This window comes from Pseudopipra pipra, chromosome 16, assembly GCF_036250125.1.
Source record: "Pseudopipra pipra isolate bDixPip1 chromosome 16, bDixPip1.hap1, whole genome shotgun sequence".
Lineage (NCBI taxonomy): Eukaryota > Metazoa > Chordata > Aves > Passeriformes > Pipridae > Pseudopipra > Pseudopipra pipra.
This window is the reverse complement of record NC_087564.1, coordinates 11618969-11635757: the sequence shown is the minus strand read 5'-3', so window position 1 is coordinate 11635757 and position 16789 is coordinate 11618969. Positions and strand designations below refer to the sequence as shown.

Here is a 16789-nt window from a genome sequence, read left to right as displayed (position 1 = left end):
AACTGCTGTTTTATGGCAGAGTGACAGGTCTGGAGAAACCTGGGTGAAGAAACCTGGATATGCCTGGGTGGAGATAAAAAGCAAGGATGGGACAGGCTGTGTTAGAAGGGGCACAGCCATTCAGTCTTTCCACTACTATTAAGGAACAGAAAAAAGCACAACTTCCAGAGAGGACCTGATATGCACAGAGTACACCAGTGCAGTGTCCTGTGAAGGTCACCTGTCACTTGTCCCTGTGAAAGTACTGCTGAGAGGTGAAAGTATGATCCAGGGTAGATGGGTGGACAGGTGTAGGAGCTGCAGGGACTTCTGGGATTTGGATTATCAAGGGGGATAACTGAGATAACTACCTCACTTTCCCATGACAGCTGTCCCACTCCTGACAGCAAGGTCCAGAGATGTGCAAGGCATGTGCTGAGGGACCTGGAAGTAGAAGGATGGGATCCCCAAAACTGCCTACCCTCCACTCCTTGACCAGAACAAGTGACTGGAGGAAGGAGGTGGGTCTGCAGAAATTGCCATGGGGGAGCAGGATGTACCTCAGCAGGATGAAGAACATTGCCACCAGGCATCCAGGCTGTCCAGAGGGTCCAGAGCAGGCTGAATTCTCATATAGCACAGACATATGAAAGGAAAATTAAAGCAGCCCCATGCCAAGGTCCTGAGATCTTTCTTTCCTCTCTTCCCAGGCCATAGTACAGTGAGATCACTAGAAGCCAAGTGCTGGCTGCTAAATCTGATCTGTCATGTACTTTGGGAACAGCACGGTGCCACAAAAGTCATCAGTGAGCTGAGAAGGTGGCTGCCAACCCAGAGCCAGGAGTGTGGCTTGAGCAGCTGGAGGACTGGAGCCGGTGGAGGGAACATTCTTTTATCTGGGTTTCAGTCCCTGCATCAGAGGCCTGGACAGCATTAGCCATTACTGATTTGGAGCCAGCATCTGGATGGCTGCAGAAGAAACTCACACTTGCTGGATCCCTGCCTGGGCACTGTTTCAGGCACAGCTGCCAGCGGGCTCATGCAGTTGGCCTGTCCTGTGCAATGATCAGCACAAGTGATGTGGGACTGACATCCCACAGCCCTGGCCACAGCATCAGTTACTCTGAGCAGAGCTCTGGAGCAGCCATACCCTTGGAGATGAGGCTAAGAGGGTGTTCTCTCTGCTGGAGTCTGGTGCGGCCACTGATGAGGAAGCACAGACTTGTAAGGCTGACCCACCAAGTGATGCCGACTGCTTCATGTTGGAAGTTGTCTTTCTGAGGGCAGCACGAAGGTTCAAATGTTATGGAGAATTAAGAAAGGTGCAGCCTTGGAGATGGAGGAGAAAGGAAAGGAACAAAAACAATTTAATAATGAATATATTATGTAGACATGTCATGCCTCTTGCCTGCTGGCATGGATTCATATCCATAAATCAAAGAGGAAGGGACTGTTTTTAATGCTGGAGATGGATGCTGGTCCTCAGAAAATTGCTAAGGGGGCATTAATGAGCAGAGACATCTGGGAATGGCTCCAGGTGCATTGGCTGCATGCACAGGAAATTCTGCAGAACCGTTGTCAGCTAAAAATTGTTCCTGTGCTGTGGATGCGTGTGGTCCATGAGGGCAAAAGTGTGGAAACCACAGGTCCATATGTAGAGGCATTGGTCAAGCTTAGGAGGAAGGTAGATGAGCCCTGGGTTCTCTGCTCCACAAGGCAGCTCCTTGTCTTGTTGCACGCCAGGAAAGTTGGCCTTATCTTTTGACTCTGCTCTGCAAGAAGGTCCACACAGACTAAGTGACAGGACAACCTCAGCCTGTGAAAGCCAGGAGCCAAAAAGAAGGTGGGGTATGCTATTATATCCACCCTGCCTCTGCTGGGCATGCAGACACTGGAGACAGGAGTCAGGGACAGTGTCATCTCACAGCCACCACAATTGCCTTGACCCAGAGGATGAGGAGTGGCACCTCTTCCTGCTGTTTCATTAAGCATTGGATAGGTCAAAAATAAGGATAGCCCCTTGGTACTAGAAGGAGCCCTCCAATGGGAAAGAAGGAGCTCTGAGGTTATGCAGAAGGGACATAGGGCAGAGGCTCAAAGCATGGAGCGTCTCCCTACAGCATTTCTGTATCCCCACCTGAGGGTGGCTGGTGGGTATCTGGGCAAGAGGCAATTGCCCTGCTCAGTGGGCACAAACTCTAATACATTGATCAGGGTCTGCCCTCCTTGGGGTATTTCCCTTTCAGCAGCAAAAGGCCCCTCCCTGAGGTGGGACCTTTCCCATCCCAGGGAAGGCTCTGTGTGGCGGGGGCTGCTATCAGAAAGGGGTGAGGTCGCTTCTGCTGTCAGCATTTTTTCTTAAGGAGAGGGTATTGAGTGCCAGGATTTCGTTAATCACATTTCATGTGCATTTTAAAACCCTTGAAATCTTAATTTTTTTTAAGAACATCTCTTGCTCCTCTCCTACCCGCCCTGTTAATCTGGCAGCAGTGGCCTCTCATGCCTGCTCTCCCTCTGCCCTTCCCGGGACCACCTCCTTCCACTCGCGCTGACCCACTTTAGCCGTCAAGATTTACAGCCAGCGGCTCACCCGGGGAGAGAGGCTGGATTCACAGAATAAATTTGCAGACCCAGGGAGCCAGCCAGGGACGAGGGAGCAGGAACTGGCTCTCCAGGAGAGCGAGACACCCACGCCTGCGTGCACTGGGAGAGGCAAGAAACCCGCCAGGGAGATGACTGGGAGCAAAGAATGCTATGAAAGAACACATCCATAGCATGAATGGATTAGAGGGGGAAAGAAAACAATGCAGGAAGGCAGCAAGGGAGGGAAGGGCAGGACAGAGAGAGGCACAGAGCAGTGGAAGGGAAGGCCCACCAGCCAGGCAAGGAAAGAAAGCCCACCACAGAGCAGCTGCTGTTCAGGTTGCACTGCAAGGGGAATGTGTGATTTGGGAGAAAGCTTAATCTTAGCACAGGGGGAATCTGCTACCCACGAGGGTGACAAAGGTCATGGGTAGGGCAGGACAGGGAAGCTGCTGGGAAGTAGGGAAGTTGCTGGCTTGAAGGAGGGAAGGAGGAGGCTTGGAGGATGTTGAAGGCTGCTGGGACTGAGCTGTAGAGAGTAAAAGGAGGGATGGAGGAGGCCAAGCATCTGGAGACGCCTCAGCATTTCAGGGCTTATTTAAAATGAACAGCAAGCTCCTTTGAGGTTCACCTCATCTGATGGAGCAGCCCCAGGTCCTGACAGCAGAGCAGAAGCAGCTGCTGTCCCAGAGTCCCAGCAGAGGGATGTAAAACCCAAGCATGAGATCCAGAGGGCTGCTACAAGCAAATCCATGTGGCAACATCAGAAAGCCACACTGGGGCTGAGCTCAGAGAGCAGGGAATCACTGTCTGTCTCTCTCTCTATTTTCCCTGATTTTATTGTGTTTTGTTTAATTGAATCACACACACACATGCACACAAAGCCCCAACTTGTGGTGTAAAGTCTGTAAGGAAACAAGCAGCAAATTAACGTTCCAGGAGGAGCGATGCTAACCAAGCACATGACACTCTGCACAAGCTGCAAGCAGGAATGAAACAGCAGGAAGAAAGAGGAGAAACTGGCAGAGAGGGAAGAGGGAGCTGCAAAAGGGTTTCCCAAGGGGAAATGGAGCCCAAAAAAAGCAGAACAAGGGAAGGAGGAAAACCTGAGAGGAAGAGGGAGAGGGCAGCATAGATGGTGCTGGTGGTTTCTGTAAGGTCACTGTGCCCAAACTCTCACTGATCCCTGTGGGGAGCAGTTCGGTGCACAGGGAGAGAAAGCTCACACAACCTGGGGCTGAGGCATGGCTGGGCTGAAAGGACATGGCTTAAAGTCCAAGGGATCCTTCAATGCTCCAGGGCACTCCTCCCAAAAAAAACCAAAAGACCCCTCTGGACCCAGTACCCAAGTCCACCTAGGCCACTGTCATGACCAGCTTAGCTTCTCCTGGTATGGCAATTGTACCCTTCCCTCAGCTCAGCTTGGACCCCCACTCCCCTTCCTCTTGTGATATCTGGTGTACCTCCAGCTCCACAAAGATGCTCATCCTCAAAAAACATTGGATACTGCAGAATGATGGACATTCTGCAGTGATGGGGTGAGACCATGATATGCTGGAGGATGTGCTCCAGCAGTCCCCAGGCTCCCCATCCCCACGGAGCTGCACCCCAGTGGCACCACCCAAACATGGGATAACTGTGCAACCCTCTGCCCAGCCCAGCCAGCCAACCAGCAATCTGTGACCATGTGCAGAGGGCAGAGACACCAGAGGGAAAGGAGCATCTCCATGTGCAGACAGGCAGCTCCCTGGCCTCTCCTCACCTCCCAGCTCACTCCAGCTCATGAGGGGCTAGGAGGCAGCACAACACTGATCAGCTGCTCCACGAGATGTGATGCTCTTCAGCACAAGAGAAGTGCAGGGTTAAAGGACATGAGCATCCTGCCCAGGCTTGCTGTGACAGGCCTCACATGTGTTTAGTCATATCCAGCCATGAAGCCACTCTGGAAACCAAGACATTTATTCAAAGGAGCAGCAGCACTGCACACACATCTGCCTGTGTAAAGGAGAACTTCAAAAGGGCTGACAGTCACAGAGCCCAGCAGTAACCTTTGGCTAATTAGCTGTCTTGATTTCCTTGCAGTTTATTTTTACACTTCTTGGGCTCTGAAATGCATTTACTGTAATGTCAGAAAGGCCATGGTAAATATAAAGCTTTCTAGCAATAACTATACCCACCCCACTGGGCTTTTGGGACTGACAGCTACAGCTTTGCTTAGGCCAGGCTGACAATGCTTTGCTGAGGTTTTTGTCTTGCACAGGACTTACAGAGATTGTGATAGTGGAAATGATAATGGTGCCTGGGGCAAAGCAGGTATCTGTATGGAGCACAATGAGCACAGAGCAGAGGGCATGTGTAATGGTGTTTTCCTGAGGTCAAATCACAAATAAGCAGGAAAGACAGAGGGGCAAGGAAGCCTGCAGGATGCAAAGCCATGAGCCAGCTCAGGAAGGAGAGGTGAGGTCAAGAAAAGCAGGCAACCTGAAAGGAGTGAGTGATGCTGAACCTGCAGAGAGGAGCAGGTGGGACCCCATTCTAAGCACTAAGGAAATCATTAGCTGGAGTTGTTGCTCAGAGAGCCTGTAGAAGCCACAGAGCCTTCCTGCTCCAGGGCAGATGAGAAGGGAGCTGAGAAAGACACTGTTGTTAGATCTCAAACAAGAAGGGATTTTCAAGCCCCAAGCCCTGTTGAGGTGGAAGATGACAGTGCCTATTGAAGCGGGTCACTCTGCTCCCATCCCACCTGTGCTTGAAATAAGTCTGTGCTTCACTGCACAGTGCCACAGATACTGTGTCTCTTGTCAGAGGGGTTGGGACTGTGCTGGCTGACTGACACCCCCTCAGTCCCAGCTCCTGCACTCCACAGACCGGAGCAGGTCTGTATGTCAGTACTGAAGAATTCCACTTGGCCAAGGTGTTAGGGTTAAGGTGAGGGTACCCACAGCCTGAGTTACTCCTGCTTCTCTCTGTAGGGACATGCAGTCCATGCTTGCAGAGCATTTGCTTTCTGCAGGCTCCAACCCTGGCACTGGGCACAGACACGGGAGCTGTCAGAGCTGCACTGTCAGGAAATGGGAAGGGTAAAAAACAGCTTCATTATCTCTGCTATCTCCAGCACAAACCACTCAACATGTGTCTCCCCCTGGACTGTGCACAGAGAAAATCAGTGGAAAGAAACCAGAGAATAAACCAATGCATTAATGATCGGAAATGAAGCAAAGCTCCTCTGCCCCCAGATCTGGCAAGGAGACTTCTGAGTACCTTCAGATGGGTGGCAGGCACCCAGTACTTCAAACAGCCTCCCCCCTCCTGTCTGGCTGGGTGTCAGTCTCAGGACTGTTCTGGGTACCAGTTGGGAGAACTCAGTACCAATTAAAATCCAGGCTCTCGTATCCTTTGAACTGCAGAGAAACAAAACTTATGAATTCAACCTTTGCCTTTTTTTTCCCAAATGATGTCAGGAGTTGAGGAGACAGAACAGCTCAATTGCTGTTGAAAGCTGCTGGCTATTTCAGCATGCTGCTTGAACTCCACTGGTGGAGGCTGTGCTGGCATTGGTAGCTCCAGATCTTTAATTTTAAGGGTCAAATCATTATAGACTCTCTCAGGGAAGTTAATAGGAAGTTTACCTTTGACTCAGCTATGTAAAATCAACAAGAAATTCCCATCTGATCATAGTGATACACTGTCCCAAGCATTCCTTCCTACACATCAAACTCATGTTATATTTTCAGTTTTAAGCCCACTCCTACAATTAGAGCTTGTGCTGCCTGATCAGAACCAAAATGTCTCAGATGACTGGCGACAAGACAAAGGGCTTGATTTAGGGGCTGACTTCAGCCAGCACTCAAATCTGGGTCCCCCCACTTCTGCTGAGATTCAGGTATTTCAGGACTGAGCTCTCTGCTGGGATAATGCACCTGCAAGGCACAGTATGGCTCTGTTCAGCCCCTGGGTGAGCAGCCAGTTGGGCCCTGACTGCTCCTGAAAAACTCTCTGGCTTTCACCCAAGCACCTTAAAAGCCCTTTGTACCAATAACCTGTACCTGGGTTGCTTTAAATGATGAATACCATGGGTACAGCTTCAAAGCATCTTAAAAATCATCAGGTTTGTGAGCAGAGCAAGGCACTTTGGAGCCTACAGTCTTAACACCCCACACAGTGTGATGGTGAGCAACAAGCACTGAAGGCTTCAGCGACAAGGAAGGAGTTATTACATTGCTCCAAGCAGACAAGGAGAGACATGCAGCACCGAGCCCCCACCCCCATCATCCCTTTTACTGCCCATCCCAATATACCTCGGACAGATGTCTGTGATGCCTGTGCAATCCCAGCCCTCTGGCATGGCCAGAGCCAGAGCATGGTACAGGGAACTTTTAAAGGAGTGGATACCATTCAGGAAGGGAGGTCATGCATATATACCTGCATATATATTATTAATACCCTCCACATGACAGCTGCTGGCTGTATCTACAGACTCTCTCCACTGACGCCTCTCTCTGAGTCATGGCTGTGTAAAGTTCCTTGACAGACCTGGAGGATGAGAGATGTGGTAAAATCCCAAACATGAGTATTGCATCAAAGGTACTGTGATTATCAGAGCACAGATAAATAACAGCTTCCTCACAATTTCAGGGGTGGGGGTAGTGCTAGAGCTGTCTAACCAGCCTCCTGGAGCTTTCATCCCAGTGGGGTGGCAGTGGCACAGACTCCGTATCCAGAGACACTGTGTCAGTGCTTGTGGCTCCAGGGCCAGTCTCCAAGATGCTCCATTGGGGTGCAATGAAGGTGTTTGTCCATGATGCTGGTAGAGGAGCTGGGGAACTCAGCAAGGAGCTGGTGGGTGGACTCAAGTGGGATTCCTCCTGCATGGAGAGCTCTGACAGTCCTCCACGCATGTCTGGCTGTGTAAGTCACTCTTTGTTTAGCTGAAACTCATGAGAGACTTTTAGAGGCTGTTGCACACTAATGGTGGGAAACTGCCCCACGGATCTCCACGTATGGACAGAGATGAGCTGGAGCCCAAGGCACTATGCAGTGCAAAATGAAGAGGGATGGCTGAGTCTCCTCTCTCCCAACGATTTTGCTTCTTTTCATTACCATTATTTCCCCCAGGCCTTTCACCTGCTCTAAATCTGCTGCTGCCTCAGCCACCCAAGATGCGGGAAGGATATGTGAGCATTCTGATGGACACAACAGCCACTTCCAACAGCAGGTACTCTGCACTGCAACAGGCACTCACATTTATAACCACTATTCCAACAAGTCTTTGAGGCTGGACAGAAGGTTTTCCACCCATATGATGCTGGAGTTGTGCTCTGTGGGATAGCTGTTGTCCTGAGGAATCAGGGCCCACATACAGCCCTGCTCTGCAGCACTGGGCTCCGAGGCATGGGGACCTGCACTGGGAAAAAGACCCCACCCCACTCTGGGAATAGACAAGAAGCAAGACACCAGGGAGGATCATTACTTTCATAGTGGGTTTACTAGCAGAGAACTCTGCTCCTTCCAGCTCCATCTCTCTGCAGAGTCAGTGACTCCCCCCACCATGTATTGCATTTTATTCTATAAGTGCAAAGCAGTTTCCATTGAGAGTAGGGACACTGAAGCACAGAGAGAGGAGAATAATATCTTATCTTTTTTTAATCCCCACCATCCCAAAGGATTCTGGTGCCGTTTGCTTTACTTTCTATATGTATGCACAGTTAATTAGCATTACCATAGAACTGCAGGTATCCTCAGACTTAGTAGGGGGAATATCTTGTAATAGAAGGGTAAGCAAATTGTTTCTGCTGTTTCCATTACAGCCAGCTTTGATTATCCCGGGTAATGGGATAACAGGGACAAAGCAAAAACACGGATAACATGAGACCTATGCAAATTAAGCTAGGAAAAAAGAAGTGATGCTGAGAGTAATGGAGGAAAAAAAGGTCAGTGCTACTGATTAAGGAGCATGCAGATCCCTGCACTAGCACTGCCCTAAGCTCAAGAATCCATACACAATGGTAGCTGGGCACAGTAGTTATGGAGCAAATCTATAGGGTCTGTCACTGTGAAAGGGAAGCAGAGACATCCCCTGCACAGCAAAGCTGAGCTGCAGCTGAGGGAGGCGAATTGCATTAATGCCGAGCATTTCAAAGCCTCTGTGTGAGGGATTTGTCATTAAAATGAATAAGATTTGGGCACTCAACCCACCTCCTCTCTACTTGAGCAGGAAGAAGCCCAATTTAAAGGTCAGCGTCTTAATGGTTTTCGCTGTGTATATACCAGGATAATTCCTCTCCAAACAGAAATCCAGCACTTCCTCAGTGAGCCACAGCCGGTGTTTGAAGGAGCACAACAAGAGCATCCACAGCCGAGGAGGCAAAGGAATACAGACAGGTATAGCTTCTATGTTAAAACAAGAGGGGAAAGGCTAAGAGGAGCAAAGAGATGACTTCAACTTCATCTCCTTGCAATATGGCCCGAGCTGAGGGAAGGGAAAACACTTGAGTTCCTCTGTAGTCCCCCACCTCAGGAAAGACCGGATTCACTCTGCTCTGCCAAAGGGGATTTTCAAATCCTCGGCACCAATATCATGGAAGCAGCTCTGAAAAGGCTCTAGTTGTGGGTGGATAAAAAGGGCACCAGTGGAGATGAGACAGAAAGAAGAGAGGGAGGAATCTTAGGGGAAGATGAACCTTCTTAATAGGTTTTATTGATTTAACCCAAAGAGAGAACAGTAGGGGGAAATTCATGCCATTTAAATGCAAACCAGCAATAAAAATAATCATTACAGTCATAATCTCAATCTGTTAGCATTTTATGTAGAAATGATCTTAATGGGAAATATTTTTCGTGTAAACTATTTGCATTTACTTAGTACGAAGGAGCCTCTTAAATATAACTCAATCATTATCACAGATTTTTTTTTTCAGGGGTTGTTTTCAGTCCTCAGTTCTTTCAAGTGCCTGATGATTTCACAGTCCCTATAGAGACTGACTTGGAGAAGTTGCTGGCCCACCCTAGCTGGGATCTGCTGTCCATATCCCTGTGGATGTTCCTGCTTCCGTACTGGAAATATGTGTGGATTTCAATGGCAGTTAGAAATCATCACTCTCCACCCAAATTGTGACCAGCCAAGGAGACTGCATCACTTGCTCAGATTTTGGGAGCTTTAATTGAGGAAAAGCAACTTCAGAGCGTGTTTCCAGGGCCTTCATCTTCCAGACAAGTGAGAACCACCTGACCACCTCTTTTAGCTTTCCCTCTTGTAAAAGAAGAGGAAAATGAGGGGGTTTGCCTTTTCAGAGGAGCTGCAGGGCTGGCAGTGAAGATCCTGGGTGGGAAGCCCTTTCCCAGTGCAGGAGGGGAGATTGGATGTGTCCACCTGCATCTCAGAAGGAGCTTTTCTGGTCAGTGCCTTGTCCTCAGGATCAGCCCCCGTGGGGACACGGCGCTGCCCACGTGCAGGTGCTCAGGAGAGGTCACTGTCCCTGTGACTCCCACGCCATGTGCATCTCAGCCACAAAGAAATAAATACCCTCTTCTGCCTGGGGACACCTTTTAATCTTCTTGCTAGATTTTCATACACTAGTCCAAACTCTCAGCTGGGCCAGGCATGATCTCATTTAGCATTCCATCCACAGAGTCTGCTAAACCAAGGCTGCTATTTCTATGCCACGTGCTGGTAGGGGCTGGGGCCGCTCTCATTGGTGGCACGGGGGGGTTCCCACCACCTATTGCATCTGCCAGTACTTTGCCCCAGAGGTGAAAATGTCCCATGGAGGTGGCCACCTGGACCAGCATCCTCAATGTTGGGAAGCTCACCAGGGCCTTACAGGACACTTGTGGGCAGCAGGTACCAGAGCAGCAGCAGCTCTCCGGCGACCAGGCAGCTGCCAGGTTGCTGTGCCAGGGGCTGCATCGTCAGAAGCCACCACAGTCCCTCGAGTGGGTCTGGCCCCATGTCCACAGCCTGTGGAGCTGGTCTGGCCCTGTGTCCACAGCCTGTGGAGCTGGTCTGGCCCCTGATACACTGCTCATCGCCAGGTTTCCAAACTCACACCGGACCTCACGCTGTGCGGGTAATTCAGGCTCACAAGGGGGTTATTAAAATCCATTCAAAGCTACTGACAGGCTGTTCAGTGTTAATGTCAGTGGCTGAGAGGCACAGCAGGAGCGGGTGGGGAAGGACTTTGATTCCCCCGCTCTAATTTCCAAGCGGGGTGGGCTTGGCCGGCAGTGATGGGAAATGAGGAGCGGTGCCGGGTAGGAGCGTGTGGTGCCGTGTCGTGTCTCACACAGCAGACAGGTGGGATTCGCTGTTTAATCCCATCAGCCAAACATTTCACTCCATGTTTTGCTTGACAGCATCTATCCCTTGCTGGCCATTTCAGAAGCACGTTAGCTGCCAGGATCCCAGCAGGTGAGTCTGCCTGAGCAATCAGCTCCGGTGCAGTGGCTGGGAAGGGGCTGTTGGTGCTGCTCCACACCAGACTCCATCGGGTCCTGCAGGTGGATTGGGCATCACACCCAGGCACTTCCCATAGGGTGCATTTGGGGGTTCATATACCTCTTCCCCCAAGTTCAGCCTTGGGTCTGCACTAGCTTGCAGCCCTACGAACCTGCTGGGGTTGAAAGAGGGGCTGGAATTTGCTCATGTTGGTCAGGTGAGTCCAAACCATCCCCTGGATTTTGAAAAAAGCTGGGTAATTTCAGGATGTGGCTAGCATCATGCAGGCTAAGATAAGAGTAATCGGAGCTCCGGGCCATAAGCCGATTCCTTGCATATGACAGGAAGGAATTAGCCCCGTCTTTCCGCCCTGTGCCTCCCAGCAGCATTTGTACACACGGGAGCACACCTGGCAGGAGGCTGAGCCACAGGGACACGCATGTCCAAGCACTTGCCGGAGACAGGGTGACAAGGATCCTGTGCAGGCAGCGCAGAAATCCCACAGGCAGAAGAAGGGGCATGGAAATCTGCTCCAACCGTGGTCCGCAGGGCAGGTATTGCCCTACCCCCTTGCACCAGCAGGGTGGTGCTGGGACCCCCAAGGTCTCCTTCTCAGGAGGTCCCTGCCCTGGTTTTCCCCTGGTTTCGGTATCTTTTTGCAGCGAGGATTCCTCCACGTTGGCTGAGAAATGCATTGCAGTCTCTTAATAGCTCATCCTGGCTGGAAGCTTTTCCTCGTGTGTAAATACAATGTGTATAACAGTGGCCTCGTTTCGTACTATGGAAGTGCATCAGATGCAGCTAAACGTACAGAAGATGATCCAAATTTAACATTTGGTTATGTAGGCTGAATATTTCAGTGAGTTTTTAGGTTAGAAGGCGCTGTAATTGGAGTCTGACCTCCCGGATAGTGAATTTTACCCAGGGATTTAAAGCAAGTCTGACCATTAAGCTTCATCCTTCTGACAGACAAAAATTAGTCTGGTTCATAAGCAAGGGGGGCAGCTGCTGGAGGCAGACTGGTTACAAGCCACAAGATCAAAATGTTGAACAACATCTCTGAAGGGCAGCAGGTCCTGGCTGACAAATACTGCCACAAACCAGGTTATTTTGCTTCAGTTCTGAGGTCAAAGCCAGTGTTCAAAAGCAATATTTGGGGCCGCTGTTTTCACTTTGGAAACTGGTGCTGTTCAAAAATCAACAGTTTTAGAGAAAAGTGAAACCCTAATGGTTGCCAGCAATTGGCCAGATGGGTCAATGAGGTGGTTTAGGGTGACAGGACCACTGAGGAGACGTGTGGCACCAGCAGACCCAAGTCCCATCCCATGTCCCTGGGGAGAGGGGCCAGGGAGATGGGAAGGAGCTGCATCTCCCTGCAGCTGGCATCTCGTGCCACGTGGCAGGTTACCAAGCAGCTGAGAGTGGGCAATGATTTCTTTTGCCAGTTTTCTAATTTATCTAATGAGCAAGAAAATAAATCAAGCTGACAGTCACCCAGGTGGTTTTGAGCCTCAGCTCCTCACAGTCCCCTTGTTCTTCCAGCCCATTTTATAACAGGGTTACAACCTGAGGACACAGCACTAACTCCTGCTATAATCTTTTCTTTACCAACGTCACTTAGCAGATGGAGTCATTTAGATGTGCTCACGTTTAAATGAGTGGCTTGCCCTGAAAGGGACAGAGCTGAGGCTGCTGGCAAGGTTTTTGGGATCATTAGCCTAGAAAATGCTTAGCAGGGGAAGCAGTTGGCAGGCAGATTTCACGGACATGGCACTGCTGTCCTCTGCCAGCAAAATTACAAGGCTGAAATCCTAAAGCTGGATGGGGCCAAACTGTTCACAGCAAACAATTTAATTGATGAATGAAGTGAATTGCCCAGGAGACGGTTTTTAGGCATCTGCTCATTGCATGAAGCTGCTTGGAGAAGGGTTTGCACAGTCGGGTGTCACCAGAGACCTGCCCACACCAGGGATGGATGGGCTGGATGGGGCTCCCCATCATGGGAACCTTCACCAGAGTCACCTGGACACCTGCTCCCTGAATGAGCATGGCAACCTCCAGGCTTGCCAATCCAAAGGTGTTATGATTCCCTATAGAAATTAATGTTCTTAAGCCTTCATGATGGGACCAGTGATGGGACCATGCAAAAGATCTCAGCCCTTGGTGCTTGAAAGGGAGCTTGCACAATGTAAGGAAGAACAGCACCAAACTAAACAGCAAAACCTACTTTTCAGTTCCTGCAAGACATTCAGTGGCAGTCTCAAAGGTCTCTCCTGTCTAGCTCCCTGACCCCTTGCACAAGGCTACCTCCATAAGCTCCTTTCATTTGGTCTAATAAAGTAAATTAGCTCTCTGGCTCTTCCAAGGAGAATAGCCATGAAAATGTACATTGAGATGAATGCCTACAACCTTTGAAAATACCTCTTGCTTATGAAAAGGCTTCTGAGGAATGAATAGAAGAGACAATAATTACCAAAAAGGAGGAAATATTGTTCATGCTGCCTGGGCAGCATTTGACCCAGCCCTTGCAAAGGTTGGGGAGAAGAAGGAAGAAGAAGGCAGGGAGCTGAGACACTAATGGCAATCATTGCTCTGTGGGGAGCAATATCTCACAGTGTCCATGGAGATCAATCCCAAATTATTCAGCCTAATAGTTCCCAAAACAAACTCTTATTCTGCTCCTTTGTGGCAGGCATGAAGCTTTCTCTGCAAGGCCCATTTTACATCTTCACTAACTCAGTGCTGGATGGTATAACACTCCATTGTAAAATCCCTGCAGGAGCCTTTGATGCCAGCATCTTCCAGACGAGGCACAGAGCTTATCAGCTCAAATAACACAACCGTCTTTTATCCTTTGTGTCCCAAGCCTCCTGTTTTGGCACTTATATTTGTAATTCATTGCCTGGCTCTGGGTCTGGATCCATCAGGACAGGCAAACTGTCTATCTGTCTGCATTGCTGAGATATTTGTGTCTGCCCTGAGGAACCTGAGTACTTAAGCTCTGCTTATCTTCACTGATGTTTAGGTTCCTAATTGGTTAAAAGTCATTTTGGAAAGGTGGTCTCAAGAGCTGTAGACTTGTAGATGCTTTCAAATTGACTATCCCCAGGCCAGGCTGTCCATCTTTCCTTCCCTCCCATCAGGGACTGCATCCTCATGGTCTGGTCTGGCTTTCAGGGATGTCCCAGCACCTGCTGTCCGTCCCTCCCGGGCTGGTTCCAACCTATGGACCTGCCTGCCTTTCACCAGCACTACATTTTTCTCAAAAAAGGACAAATGAGGTGGAAGAAGAAAAGGTGAAAACATGATAATGGCTGTGGCAAAGGGCCACTCCTATAGATTTTACAATGCTGGAAATAGAGGCTCAGAGAAAAAGTTTTTCTCCAAAAATTACTCTTCAATCTCAACAGAACACTGAAAGGAAGTTTAAGCAGACTTTTTAACACCTTTTGTACTCAAATTCCAAATTCACCTGTCTACCCAAGCAATAACAGAAATAATCTTTTTTTATCCAGCTGCACATTTTGCTACAGAAATTTGTTTCCATTAAGCTATTCCCTTTTGTCCTCTTAAAAAGCATGTTTTAAATAACAGTGTAAAAAAAATTATATACTATCCAAAAAACTCAACCCTGTCGACTGTGCACTCTCATACAAAAGTTATCTCCTTCTTTGAATGGATTGATGAAAACCCTTTTCATAATGTCAGGGTGGAGATGAGAAAGAGAGAGGAAATTTCTAAGTGCCCAGCACAGCTAGTCATTTCAAGGAAACATGGGGCAAAATCTGGTCTTAGAAAACTGAGTTACAAAACCAACACGAACCTGATCTTCTTTTTCTGCTTTGTAAAACAGAATTTTGTAGAAGTTGGGATGGAGGCACACACTGCACTTCTCATCTGCAGGGAAAAAAAATGTGCTTTTTCCATATTCCTTAAATCTCAAAAGAAGAATGTGAATCCAGTCTTAAAAAAATAACTATTGAAAATACAACCATGATGACTTTCACTGCTACCACACTTTCAGGAGTGCAGTAGCTGCAGCTCAGCCACTCAGGGTTTCCCCGGGAAGGTCAACACTTGGACATCACTCAGAGTCCCACCAGGAATCACCCCAAGAACAGCAATGTGAGAAACACAACCCTGGATCACTGTCTCTTCCCTACTGGAAATGAATGCTATGAGGCTCCCCTTTGCCATCCCCTCCTGGGGAGGATTTCCTGGTACTGGAAACCTCCCCAGAAAGACTTGCTCCATCCCTGCTGGCTCTCTCCCATGGCCAGCTGTCTCACACCAGCTACTTCTCTCACTTCAGAGATGCCACTGACAAGGTCACCTCTTACCTTTGAGCCTGTGTGTCACTGCTGGTCCTGGCTACAGTCATGAAGGTCTCCTAGTTTCTGTCTGCAGGGGCTGGGAGCCACACTGGACACAGCATTTGGGATCCCACAAGGTGGTCACCAAGCCCAGTATTTGAACTGCAAGGAAAAAAGAGAAAATATAAGAGGGAGTTTCACCAGGGGGCATAAAAGATTAATTGATTGATTGATTGATTGATGGCTTGATTAACATGAAGCCATCCCAAGGATGGCTTGAGCATGGCTGCTCAAGTTGTGGATTGAACACAGAGACACGGGGACCAGAGTTGAAAGGGAGGAGGACCAAAAGGAGGTCCAAATGAGATCAGCTGCTCAACAGAGTAATGAAAAGGGAAAAGAAATTCACTGGAAGGGGATCTGGGACTGAAGTAAAAAGAATGGGACAAATGCCAGACAGCAATGGAAAAAGATGCAAGGAAGATGGATAGCTCTGGGCATGCACAGGGCAGATGGTACAAGACATCAATACTGAGCTCCTGGAGGAGTGAGGAGCCACTGCCACCACCAGCATCAGCCACCCAGCATGGACAGGTTTTAATTAGCTTAATAATCATCCTTATACTGCAGGATTGGTCTCATAAACGTCTTTTTAAATCTTAAGTGTGATTTTATTGCTCTCAGTTGTCATTTCCAACCCCCTCCTTGTTTTTCTATTACTTTTGGATGCCTGGCTGGTCAGGGCTCTCTATGCTTCCCACTGCTGTCAGTTCCTGCTCACCTGTGATGTGAGAAAACCAGTATAGCAAGAAGGAGTGACAGTGAGCGTAACAGTGCTCATCTTCATGGTATTCAATGTCTTGTTTTATTACCATCAACATAATAACAATAATAGCAATATTAGTGACAACCATTTTGTTACTCCTCCTGTTAGTAATATTCAGACATGACCTAAGAGGTATTTCAGAAAGACAACACAAATCCAGTGCAAGATCCAGGAGAACAGGGCAGTTAATTAAATGTCAGAGTGATGGACAGAGCTGGGACAAGCCTGGAACAATATCAGAGAGCTGGACAACCTCTGACGAGCGCAGGGAGATGGATGGATCTGGGACACGTCCCAGACCTCTCCCCCAGCAGAGGCAAAACCCTCCTACCCAAATGCATCTTTAAACACAACATCACTCCCTCTCTGTTGCTGTGTCATTGACTTATGCAGGTGAGGAAATTTTCTGGGGAAAGCTGCCTTCTAAGCCATGTCACTGATCACAGCCTGGTCTAGTGACGTTTTATTACCTCCAAATGGTGCAAAGAAAATAAAGAGCCCCATTGAGAATGACAGTGTCTTAAAAGTGGTTTTTAACAGCATATGTGTGAACTCACAGCGGGTAGGGCTTTATTTCACAAAAGATTTCTTCTCCTTTTTCCAAAGCAGATATTTGTAAGAGAGGCAGATAGAGGCCAGGGAATGGAGAGGGAG

At 48.8% G+C, this 16789-nt stretch overlaps 1 protein-coding gene and 1 long non-coding RNA gene across 4 annotated transcripts in view; one reads left to right on the top strand and one right to left on the bottom strand.

Moving 5' to 3' along the window:
- LOC135423174 (uncharacterized) overlaps positions 1-10475 on the top strand; it is a 45137-nt gene extending 34662 nt beyond the window's left edge. The window contains exon 6 of the long non-coding RNA XR_010434731.1: positions 9480-10475. This is a non-coding gene — a long non-coding RNA (uncharacterized LOC135423174). The remainder of the gene's footprint in view (positions 1-9479) is intronic.
- ELFN1 (extracellular leucine rich repeat and fibronectin type III domain containing 1) overlaps positions 1-16789 on the bottom strand; it is a 105419-nt gene that overhangs the window by 31167 nt on the left and 57463 nt on the right. For 2 of the 3 annotated variants that reach the window (XM_064673153.1, XM_064673152.1), the window contains exon 3: positions 15337-15471. The gene's annotated coding sequence lies outside the window, so the exon portion shown is untranslated. Of the gene's footprint in view, positions 1-6984; positions 7096-15336; positions 15472-16789 lie in introns of all 3 variants that reach the window. The other variant, XM_064673154.1, reaches the window with a different exon arrangement.